The sequence below is a fragment of the Toxorhynchites rutilus genome, chromosome 2 (genome assembly GCF_029784135.1).
Source record: "Toxorhynchites rutilus septentrionalis strain SRP chromosome 2, ASM2978413v1, whole genome shotgun sequence".
NCBI lineage: Eukaryota > Metazoa > Arthropoda > Insecta > Diptera > Culicidae > Toxorhynchites > Toxorhynchites rutilus.
Genome location: NC_073745.1, coordinates 18,094,855 through 18,107,447, shown reverse-complemented (window position 1 = coordinate 18,107,447; position 12,593 = coordinate 18,094,855). Strand labels below are relative to the sequence as shown.

Below are 12,593 nucleotides of genomic sequence, written 5' to 3'. Positions count from 1 at the left end.
TGGAGGTTTTAGGATGCAATAAATGTTTCTATGGTGTTAAGATACTCCTTCCCCCTCTCTTAGAGGGGGCTGCCGTACAAATGAAACACAAATTTTTGCATTACCCGAGAATTAATCAAGCAAATTAAACCAAATTAGGCATATGGAAACTTTAGGGTGCAATGAATGTTTCTATGGTGGTTAGATACCCCTCCCCCCTCTCTTAGGGGTGGCTGCCATACAAATAAAACACAAATTTCTGCATTACTCGAGAATTAATCAAGTAAATGGGCGGGACTAAGTTTGCCGGGTTAGCTAGTAAATAAATAAATGAATAAACAACTAAATAAATAATAAATAGTTATATTTTGTTCTCGTGAGACTAATACACGAGAGTTTTCATGACCACTCCACGCGGAAGCAGAATAGAAACTGATGCTCTTGGATACGATTGCATCACTGAAACCGAATGCGCAAATCTTTCTTCGTTCGACCGTAGTTCCTTCAGAGTACCTTCAGAGTAGGTAGAACCAGCATTTGCTTTAAAACATATGAAAATGAAAGATAAAATTCGTTCATTCCGGGGGTACGGATAGTATTTTATGCTCCTGGTACAAATAGCGATTTGCTCGAATGTGCTCAAAACTTTGATCGATCGATTAAAAAGAATGGCTAAACGAGTTGATATAAATCGTTCAGGGAAATTTTGGGGATTCATCAGGCCAAAAAAAAATTTGCTTTCATAAGAAATTATTCCAATGATCGCTAAACTACAGAAGATGTTCTAGAATACTACAAAGAAACTTTCTGTTTTTCAAAATCGGTGAAAAAATCAAAATATTTTTTTTTCGTCAAACGAATGAACTAACCTTGTACAGAATTTATTGGAATTTCTAAAACTGCTTTTCGATTTGCGGTGTAATCATCACCGGAGACGGAGGGGTGATTTTTCATTCAAACCTCAACATTTTTGGAATACCTTAGACATTTTGGAAAATCTAAATTTCAATGCCACACGTTTATTATATACTGATAATCAAAGAACAAAATGTGCTCAATTGGCCTTCAGTGTAACAAATATTGTGGAACGACTGACGTAACAGTGGAGCAACATGTGTTTGAGAAAATGTTTTTTCTCCAGGTTAGTAAGTTAAGCATTCATTGTAATAGGAATGATTCACAGATTGATGAACAAATAAATAAATAAATAAATAAATAATTATTTTTGTTTTTTATTCTCTTTTTTGTTGTTAACTTGTGAAAACAAAAACCGTTTCCACAATTCTGCTGGCCACTGCGCAACCAAAACAAAATCCTTTCCATTCCGATAGTTGATGAAACCACCCGACCTACAAGCGGCCAACATTCCACCCATGTGTGTGCGACATCAAAACAGAGAGGATTGACACGCACCGGCGGGCGCTCTATCTCTCAACCGCACGCGATGCTCTCACCCTCTCAGCGCAGCATCCAACCACGCGCTCCCTCTCACACAATCCGAACAGCACGCGCGCCCCTTTCTATGAAGCGCGATTGAGACGAGTGTTCATCTGGTGGCAAACGGAAGATGGAAGATTCACAGTATCACTCTTGGGGCTGACTCGCGGCTGTAGCGAATTTAGTTTATTTTTGACTGCCGAACAGTTCGGACGCGAATCACGGATCCTCTCGAAGAGTGGAAAAATCGTTTGAAGCGGCAAAGAAGTGGAAGTAAGTCGCAGCCAACGAAGAAGTGGCCTGATTTGGCTGATTGGGTGGGTTCTGCCCCCCCTCGTAGTGAGCTCTGAAATTGCACTTGACCTCTGTGCAGTGCGGCGAAAAAATAATAATAATCTCGGGGAGTAAATTACAATTAGAGTTTGATAGGGTGTGCGGTAGTGAATGAATGTGATGAAATTAAAAACCACGCTAAATTCGAAATACTGCTGGGGCGAGAATGTGTGAATCTGAAGCAAATGTGATGATTTTCGCCGCTGATAAAAACAAGAAAAATAGCTCTCATTAATTGCCGTTCCCTTGCTCCTCGGCCGGGTCGTAAATATGTGTGATTGGAGTTATCAATCAGAAGTGGCGAAAAAGTCATCATCGGAATAATCATGAATAAATAAATGCAATAATAAGAGTCGCAATACTGGGTTGTGACGTGGGGTCATGAAAAAGTAATGGGTTTGCTGTTTATGACCTCGTATGCATCAATTGGGAGTACGCAGGCCGTATATAGCCGAACAATCGTCGGGCGAAAGTTCAGTGATAAAACTGGGTAGTTTGGTTGTGGGAGAGTTGAACTCGTTGTCGTCAAATTGATTGGCGTCTGCGGCATGCGGTTTTTATTTTATTTTATGAGGGGCCGCTCGAGAAGTCTCAATTCATTCGGGACATCAAAATGGTTATGGCAATTAGGAGTGAACAAACGTGATGGTATGGTCATTGATTGCCTCAATTGGCAAGTGGTTACGATGTGATTGATGGCCTGGTTGAGTTAGTTTGGTCGGAGTTCAATTGTTTGAGGCGCCAGCACAAGGAACTCGTACTCACAGAATGGCACCAACATTAACCGCATTGACGCAACTGAAATGTTTTTTTTTTCGTGTGACGGATTTGATAAGAACATTTTTTGCGTGCCAACATTTTGGTAGAGGAGTTTCAGAACTGTTGATATCACGGCCATCGTTGGGATATAAACGCCTGGTGAAGATAATGAGTATGAGTATTTTTATGTGATGATGATTTTGATAAACTGCTCGTGCAGATGAGGGAACGTGTGAATTATAGGTTGAGCTGATGTTTTGGTGTAAGTTAGTCCCTAACAACAGTTAGGGACGCACCGCACGCACGATGCTCACTATAAATTTATATGTTGCATATCAGGTACTTTATTAGTTCATCTAATTTGAACAATAAATTCAGGAGTATGGTAAGTTGGGGTGATTGGGACCACCCCTTTATCTCAAAGAGTAGGGCTCAACTTGGATTTTTTATAATGTTCTCACCTTCAATTTTTGAACCGTATGTATCTAACGTAAAAAAACTTTGGTAAAACAGGTGAAGGGAAACGGTAGCATGAACATAGCAAGTACTTTGATTGTCAAAAAATGTGAGATTTCCGATCGTGGTTTTAAGCTGATTAAACAAACTTTTCGTGTTTTGTACAGATTTTTAAACAATGAAAACAATTGTTCCGAACAGTCATAGGCCTACGTCAAAGTTACGTCCGTGCTCCTACGGTCAGACTACTTTTATAAAACGGTTTTATTTTGCTTGGCCTGTTTGTATGTTTATGACATGCTTGTTTGTCTGTAGCGCTTTCCCACATTTATTTAAATTTGACCTTCTTCTTGTTGACCGATTGATCTGAAATTTGGAACAGACATTTATCTCTGCAGTCATTATAAAACAGCGTATTTCATGATTTTGAAAATCCAATATGGCGGCCGCTATAAAATGGCGGATTACACATTTTATTAAAATTCCATCAATATGGGTATCAAATGAAAGGTCTTGACTAGTAGAACACAGTTATGTTATTTATGAAAAATGCAAATCCAAAATGGCCGCCACCCAAAAATGACAAATCTAAAATGGCGATACAACGCGGACTCGATTATATACAGTCTCTGATTTCTTTTCACTGTATATAATCGAGTCAGCTTTTTTTTATCCTTTCTTATGCATGTTTTTGCGTTTTTTGAATATAAAAGAAGAATTTAATTTTTTATTCATCCTCTTAAAGCCAGAAAACACCTTTCTCAAATGAAAAAACTAAATTTATCTAAATTTTCTCAGAAGGTGATAGAAGATCGTATTTGATGAAATAAATTCTTCTACGCATATGTTGGAGTTCCAACAATGAGAGAGTTATAGAAATTTTTTTTTGCTTCGGACTCTGTTGCCTCAAACTGGCTCTACATTAAAAAGTACGCTACGGAAGACCATACTATTGCTTTCATTTGAAAGATGAGAGAATTTTCTACAGGATATGGTAGCGGAACATTTAAATTAGTGGATTTTAATAACATTTTTGAAGTAAAAAACTTAAAAGTTAATAATGTTTAATGTGTTTTTAATTTTATCCTAAAAATTTATATTAAACTTTATTGTTTCTATCAATTAAATAGAAGCTCTCTAACCGCTCTATTATTTTGTTCTTTGACACCCAACTTCTATACTTATTAATTTGGCTGTAATATCGAAATAAACAATTCCTGGTGAAAATTCAAGCAAAATCTTCAAAAATCACGATTTTCATCCCATTATACATGTAATAGCTACATAAATTTCACCTTAACATTGAAAGGTTAGATTTTTTATTGAAATGAGTCATATTTTTTAAACTGTATATAATCGAGTCTGTATGTAATCGAGTCCGACTTGTATATATAATTTGTCAAAACCCCAACAATATGGGTTTCAAATTAAAAGGTTTGACTAGTAGAACACAATTATTCAAGAAAAATGCAAATCCAAAAGGCTGCCACTACAAAATGGTAACACATATATGTGCAATACCTAGCAATATGTGTATCAAATAAAAGGGCTTGACTAATAGAACACGATTATTTATGAAATACTCAAATCCAAAATAGCCGCCACCGAAAAACGGCATTAGTTTTTTTTTCAATACCCCATAAATATAGGTATCAATGAAAGAGCTTGAAAAATCACAATATAGCCAATTACATTTTTAAACGTTTTTATTCAATGTGTCCTGTTTATATGTATGTTTGTGTGTCTGTAGGGTTCTCCTTTATTAATAGAAATTGGACCCCCTTCTTGTTGACCGATTGATCTAAAATTTGGAACACACCTTTCTCTCTGCTGGCATTATAAAACTGCGTATTCCTTGATCTTGTGAAATCTAATTTGGTCGCCGCTAAAATATGGCTGATTTTATATTATCTCAAAAAAAAAAGTTGATTGGGATATGTCTATCAAATGAATGGACTTGACCTGGAGAACATACTACATTATGAACAACATAAAACTAAAAGGTCGACTATGTATTTTCAGCAATCCCCTCATCATCGATATCAAATGAAATAATTTGACTAATACGATACAGTACATCATGAAAACACTCTGAAAAATTGGAAAGAAACAAAAAGATAAACCAATTATACAGATAAAGTACTAAAAGCTAGAAAATAAAAGAAGTAAAAAAAAAATTTTAAGTTAAACGGTTTCATTGAGATCCCACATAATAATAATACAGATGAAGTACTAAAAGCTAAATTTAACTGTACCGTCGATGGGGGTGAAAATGTGTTATGGGGGTGAAATTGGGAAAAGTTACTAATAGTATTTTAAAAACTGTAAGCCGTTTTATAGGAGACATATCCACAACTTCCAATGCATAATATCTAACTGTAGTGCAAATAGTTATTATTTAATAATTAATCAAAGTTTGATGTGTGAATAGTAAAATTCAAAACTTCACTTCAAAAAAAATCTCATGCCCGGCATTATACAGAACTACTAAAATTGTAAATATTGGATAGATTTATTCTTTAAAGTCTTACCAGATGAGTCATTATTGATTTTGAACATCAAACAAATGTTTCCATTCGAATTTAAATATTTTCGAAATAATCTCTTATTTGCACTGAGAGGGGGTGAGAATGGGTAAAGCACAAAATTGAATTCCATGCCAAACCAATATAATGATTGTCAGATTTTCATGAAAATTAAAGGGTGTGTCACATCAAATTGCATCACGGAAAAAACGCTGTAGAAATTCGCCCAGTAGACCGATCCTTTTGAATATTTTAGACAGTAAAATAAAAACTATTAAACAACTTTTGGCATTTTCTTTTTATTCATACTTCGAGCCCAAGCCCGTATGCTCGCACCTTCCTCTTTACCCCGTCCATAAGGTTCTGTACAACGTCAGGTTGTAGTTTTTTTTGAACAGAAATCCATTTTCTCTTGAAGTCCGCCTCCGATTTGACAACTTTTGGGTTCTTCCGGAGGGCCTGCTTCATAATCGCCCAATATTTCTCTATTGGGCGAAGCTCCAGCGCGTTGGGCGGGTTCATTTCCTTTGGCACGAAGGTGACCCCGTTGGCTTCGTACCACTCCAACACGTCCTTTGAATAGTGGCACGAAGCGAGATCCGGCCAGAAGATGGTCGGGCCCTCGTGTTGCTTCAATAGTGGTAGTAAGCGCTTCTGTAGGCACTCCTTAAGGCAAACCTGCCCGTTTACCGTGCCGGCCATCACGAAGGGGGCGCTCCGCTTTCCGCAAGAGCAGATCGCTTGCCACACCATGTACTTTTTGGCAAACTTGGATAGTTTCTGCTTGCGAATCTCCTCCGGAACGCTGAATTTGTCCTCTGCGGAGAAGAACAACAGGCCCGGCAGCTGACGAAAGTCCGCTTTGACATAGGTTTCGTCGTCCATTACCAGGCAATGCGGCTTCGTCAGCATTTCGGTGTACAGCTTCCGGGCTCGAGTCTTCCTCACCATGTTTTGCCTTTCGTCGCGGTTAGGAGCCTTCTGAACCTTGTATGTACGCAGGCCCTCCCGCTGCTGGGTCCTGGGAATGAACTTGACAAATTCAGCTTATTGGCGACATCCCGGACCGAACTTCTCGGATCACGTCTAAACTGCTTAACTACGCGCTTGTGATCTTTTTCACTGACGGAGCATCCATTTTTGCCGTTCTTCACCTTCCGGTCAATGGTTAGGTTCTCGAAGTATCGTTTTAGTACTCTGCTGACTGTGGATTGGACGATTCCCAGCATCTTACTGATGTCCCGATGTGACAACTCCGGATTCTCGAAATGAGTGCGCAGGATTAATTCACGACGCTCTTTTTCGTTCGACGACATTTTTCCAAATTTACGAAAAATTGACAGTGAAGCATGGCCAACGTGATCTATACACTCTTATCTGATTATAAGCGAAAGCTAAAGATATAATTCCTAAAAATTAAATTTCTACAGCGTTTTTTCCGTGATGCAATTTGATGTGACACACCCTTTAGTAGTTTTATTCCTCATCATAAAATATTAGACCAGTATTTTTAATTTTTTTTATCAGGGTGGCCATTTTCATTTGATGTTGGTTCGAAAAATCAACATTTCCGCCTTTTTTCCAAAAATGACCTTTTTCCAAAATTCATAACTTTTGAACTACTGAACAGATTTAGATGATCAATATATCAAATTAAAACCAATGAACCAGTTTTGTTTGTAAACCATTACACTTGAAAAAAAACCAGATTTTTTTTCGCAATTATTGATTCTGGACCAGAGAGGTGTTGTTTTCGTTTTCCAGTGATTTTTCAAAGTTAACATGTTTTCAGTTTTCGTTCAATATTTCTATGCGACTGGACTACATCTATGCGACTAGAATCCAATTTTCATGCATATGTGGTATATCATGTGGATTCACATTAGTAAATCGATCATCAGAATCGGTCCGGTAATTTAAAAGTAATGAATTTGAAAACCGTCTTTTTTTTTGGAAAAAAGTGAAAAATGATTTTTTGGACCATCGGTTAGTTTTGAAAAATCATAACCCAAGAACAAAAAATAACGCATCTCTGAACTTTGGATATGTTATCTAAAAAAATCTTAGCTTTCAAGAGAAAATATAAAAAAATATATAGCGCCCTTCGTCTCGAGACAATGTAACTACAAGATCAAAGTCCAAAATTTCTGAAAGTATAATATTTTTCGAAAAGACTATCTAATTGGCTTTAATTTGATATACCGATCATCTGAATCGGTACAGTAGTTCAAAAATAATGAATTTAAAAAAAACGTAATTTCTCGAAAAAATGGGAAAAAATGTTTTCTTGGGCAACCCAAAAATGGGAATGTCCACCCTAATAAAATATACGGGTCTAATGTTTTGCGATAAAGAACAAAACAACCACTTTTCACGAAAATCTTAGAACCACTATATCGGTTTGACATGGAAGGCTGTATGTAAACATTTCCATTGCAATTCTAGGTGGATTGACACTATTTTCGTAACTCAAATAATCTTTCAAGACACTTAGATTTTGTTAAATTATCTTGAAATTATTGAGAAATTATTATATAATTCAACTTTTCATCAATATCGTTGGTCGTTGCAAATGGACAAATCCCGAATAAGTGAATAAGTGAAAATCGCGATTTATTTTCACTGCGCACATATGTTTCGAGGTTTTTCAATAGGGCTAGATAATACCATGAAACCAGAATATCTGACGAATTTCAGAAATAATAACGAGATTAAATTTGATAATAGCCACAAAGTTATCATTTAGAGAATATGTTCCAGAGTGTAATACTACTCAAGAGAAGCTTTTGGGGTTTAAAGTCAATATAATAAGATGTTATTTTACATTTGCTCGTCAGATTCAAAGTAGAATCAATTTCAATGGTGAAATTATTGTAATTATATCTATCATCGAATCAATTAACATTTTTAGTTTGAATCAACAATCCACCCATTCACTGTTGGTGTGCTTTGTTCATTTGCCGAGAAAAAATCATTTCAAAGAGTTGAATGAAATTCTCAATATTGATTCCTCTCTAATTCACTGTAATGATGCTGTAGGTTTTTAGGAATGAATGATCAAAAGATCCCTGCAAAATTCTCTCAACAATAGAAACTTCAACTCTATGGCCATCATAAACCAAATGTACCAAATATTGGAATACATCTTGGATATCAAAATGTAAAATAGTTAGAGATGTAATCGTCGTTCTGGACTGGAAACTCACATTTATAGAACGCTACAACTCTGTAGGGGTAGTGGGGGCAAATTGGTCATGGGGGCAAAATGATAGATGGTATTGCAGCGAATACAGCGATCTAGAAGTTGTGAGTTTGAGCCATGTCAGACCATCCCTCCTCTCATTGGGTGTCGACTACGTTCACCACCAAATCCAGAAATCGTACGCTTTGCACCATAACACGAGTGTCCAGCAACGGCTTGCACTGCATCCACCGAAACTAAAGTTGTCGCCACCAACCGTTGCTTTCTAGAAACGTATTCTTCGTTCAGGCGCATCGTTTCGATTTCGCGAACCTTGTCGTTTAAATCTGCAAGTGATCCTTGCTGACTCATCATTCTGTGCGCTGTGATCCTCACCTCTTAATATTTTGCTTCTTATGCCACCGTATTCATAATCTTCTCAAACTGCTTTTCTTCCGGATATTCGCATTGACTAGCCACTAGTCCAACTCTTCTAATGAAGGTTAAGTCCGATTCACTTGGCTGCTTTCTACGTTGTAACATGACATCAGATGTAGAAGCGAAATATTGTTCAAGGCGAAACATAGCGTTAGAATACGGGTTCGATTTATCATCAGGAGCATTGCGGGTTGATTCTGTTGTTCGATACAATTCGAGAAGCTTCTGGCCTGCTTTCACCCTGAATACAACGAACTGTGTACCTTCAGCAGATTCCTGCCAATGTTAACTAATCCGTCAACAGATCTTGCCGCGCATCGAAATCCACTCTCGAGATATATTCACCTTCTACACTAGTCTTGCACGAAACGGGAAAGTTCGAAAGTGTCACTTTGATGACCGCTCTGATGTTTTGTACTGATTAGTCCTAGGTGGTTGTCAAATTACACGCTGTTTATATCATCACAATCGCTCCCTGCGGACATTACTCTGTACAGAGTCAATCGTTTCCTGTGCCATTATTAATCCTTCAGTTAGAATGTCATTGCTGGATTCAGCCTCTGGCAGATCTTGAATAGCAGAGTCCAATTTCCTTCTCTTTTTTTTCTTCTAAAACTCGAAATTCGTCATTTGAACTACGAATCTACAATAATATTTTTTTTTAAATATGTAGAGAATTTAAATTTGTAGAGTTGAGTCGACATGAGATGATTTTTTTCTTTAGTTATTTTTTCCTTCATATCATTGCTGCTCTGGCTTACAATTTTTTTTTCCAGGAATTCACAATGGCTTAGCTTATATTTTTTGCCATTTTTCAACTTTTAATAATTACTCTGGCTGACCTCTTTTTTACCAGAAATTCGAATGGGTTTATCTAACATTTTTTACCGTTTTATCTCTGGCTTACCTTATTTTTTGCCAGGAATACAAAATGGCTTACCTCTTATTTTTTGCCAAATTTCCACCGTTCTATAAAATCTCTGGCTTACCTTATTTTTTGCCAGGAGGCGATCTGGCGTAGTGGTAACATCCATGCCTCTCACGCAAAAGGTCACGAGTTCAATTCTCACTCCCGACATTCTTCCAAAAATGGAAGTAAAAGTGACGAACCAACCAAATGAGTTGAAAATCACTATAATACAGATATAAAAAAAAAAAAAAATATTTTTTGCCAGGAATCCAAATTGGATGCATCGTCAATAATATAATGTAACTGTATTCGCGTTCGACTCACTTTTGGATCTTGTTTAATTTCCCTCACTTGCTATACATACTTGGGGAGCGTTATCTGCTCCATTGTCGTATTTGATTATTTGCATTTTTCCACCAAGAATCGTATACTGAATGACGCGAGAAAACAACTCAAATCGCAGAACGCATAAAAATTCGCTTACTCTTTGCAACTCCTGTTGGATTCGTTCTCTCTTTCGCATCTGCATGATTCAATTTTTTGTTTGAAAACTTGCGTTTGTCAACTGCATAGGATTTTGCGTTTCTCTACACTGACATTTATATTTACATATTTTTGTATGTTATTCCATCCACACTTTTAATCATCTAAATAGAGATCCGAAAAAAGTTTGAAATGAAAGTGTCGCACGAAATTCTCCAAATTTAATGTAATTTAAACATATTCCTCATACTTTCCACACAGATTATACACTGAAAATTCCAAAATTACAAAATTTAAAGAGAGAAGCATCGTTTACACTGAAGTCAGTAAAATCCAGGTTTCGGATCTCCCTAAACTCATTGTCGATATCCTGAAGGTAATTTCGATCGCAAATATTCGGAAGACTTTGTATAACAATTGATATATATTTCCTTCCTATGACATTAGTTGGGTCAATTATCGTCATGTTGGTGATCAAAGGATCATTGATATTAAATCGTTTTAGAACTTGATTGCAGAGTGTAATTTAAAACTTTATCGAATTGGTCTTAAATTCAGCTACGGCGTTGTGTGACATTTTACATCGATCAACATTTCGATAGTAGCACCTACATAAACATCATCCAAACTGACACAATTTTACTGATCGATCTGAATATCGATAAAAGGGAGGGAAATTAGTGAAAAAACACCATACAATACCTCTGTGTGGTTAAAGGGTGTGTCACATCAAATTGCATCACGGAAAAAACGCTGTAGAAATTCGCCCAGTAGACCGATCCTTTTGAAAATTTTAGACAGTAAAATAAAAACTATTAAACAACTTTTGGCATTTTCTTTTTATTCATACTTCGAGCCCAAGCCCGTATGCTCGCACCTTCCTCTTTACCCCGTCCATAAGGTACTGTACAACGTCAGGTTGTAGTTTTTTTTGAACAGAAACCCATTTTCTCTTGAAGTCCGCCTCCGATTTGACAACTTTTGGGTTCTTCCGGAGGGCCTGCTGCATAATCGCCCAATATTTCTCTATTGGGCGAAGCTCCGGCGCGTTGGGCGGGTTCATTTCCTTTGGCACGAAGGTGACCCCGTTGGCTTCGTACCACTCCAACACGTCCTTTGAATAGTGGCACGAAGCGAGATCCGGCCAGAAGATGGTCGGGCCCTCGTGCTGCTTTAATAGTGGTAGTCATCAGTCATCGTGCCGGTCATCACGAAGTTGGCTCTCCGCTTTCCGCAAGAGCAGATCGCTTGCCACACCATGTACTTTTTGGCAAACTTGGATAGTTTTTGCTTGCGAATCTCCTCCGGAACGCTGAATTTGTCCTCTGCGGAGAAGAACAACAGGCCCGGCAGCTGACGAAAGTCCGCTTTGAAGTAGGTTTCGTGGAGCTCCTAAGTGGAAGAGTTTAGGAACGTTTCTGTTTTCTCTGTTCTTCAACGACGTGTGCTCTGTTTTGTTCCAAAGATGTAAAATTTTGTACGTCCCACCTAGACAACTTCGCACACGCCAATTTTTTTTTATTCTAAATATATATTTTTAATAATCATATAGCGTCAGCCTGACGGGGCCGGGAGTTCAATATTTCGACAATGTTTGCTTTATAACTATGTTAATAATATGTAACCGATTACTCGTGGTTGACTCGAGGTTAGTATTACAAGTATTTTCGTAATTGAGATGTTGCTGTCTCCAATGCTCTGTACGTGTGCCCGACACGGGTTACTTCCTATTGGGATGCAACTGGCCATTAATCAGCAACGCCCCCCTAGTCTGTGCCCCATATCTAGCGTGGTGCGTCTTCTCGACTCGAGGAATCCAGGATAGAACGGTCACTATCCGGAACAAACATCAGCTCGTGTAGAGTTGTCATGAGCGGTACAACCTTTGGCTCTTGTTGAATGATCAGTGGACTGCACAACCTTTGGCCCGTGTATCCGTAAAGAGTGTGTGTATGTATTGCCGCGACTAAGTAAAAGTTTATCGATCGGATAGGAGGGATATGAAACGGGGACACAACGAAGGAAACATCATTAAACGTTGACATCGGCGTTTCTGAGGAACAGGTATAGATGAAGCAGAAGATCAGGATCA

At 37.7% G+C, this 12,593-nt stretch overlaps 1 protein-coding gene across 4 annotated transcripts in view; it reads left to right on the top strand.

Annotated features, from left to right (window-relative positions):
• Positions 1–1,535: 1,535 nt before the first annotated feature.
• The window catches only part of LOC129767008 (spondin-1), a 160,540-nt gene continuing 149,482 nt past the window's right edge, over positions 1,536–12,593 (top strand). For 2 of the 4 annotated variants that reach the window (XM_055767610.1, XM_055767608.1), the window contains exon 1: positions 1,536–1,689. The gene's annotated coding sequence lies outside the window, so the exon portion shown is untranslated. Of the gene's footprint in view, positions 1,734–12,593 lie in introns of all 4 variants that reach the window. The other 2 variants (XM_055767612.1, XM_055767609.1) reach the window with 2 other exon arrangements.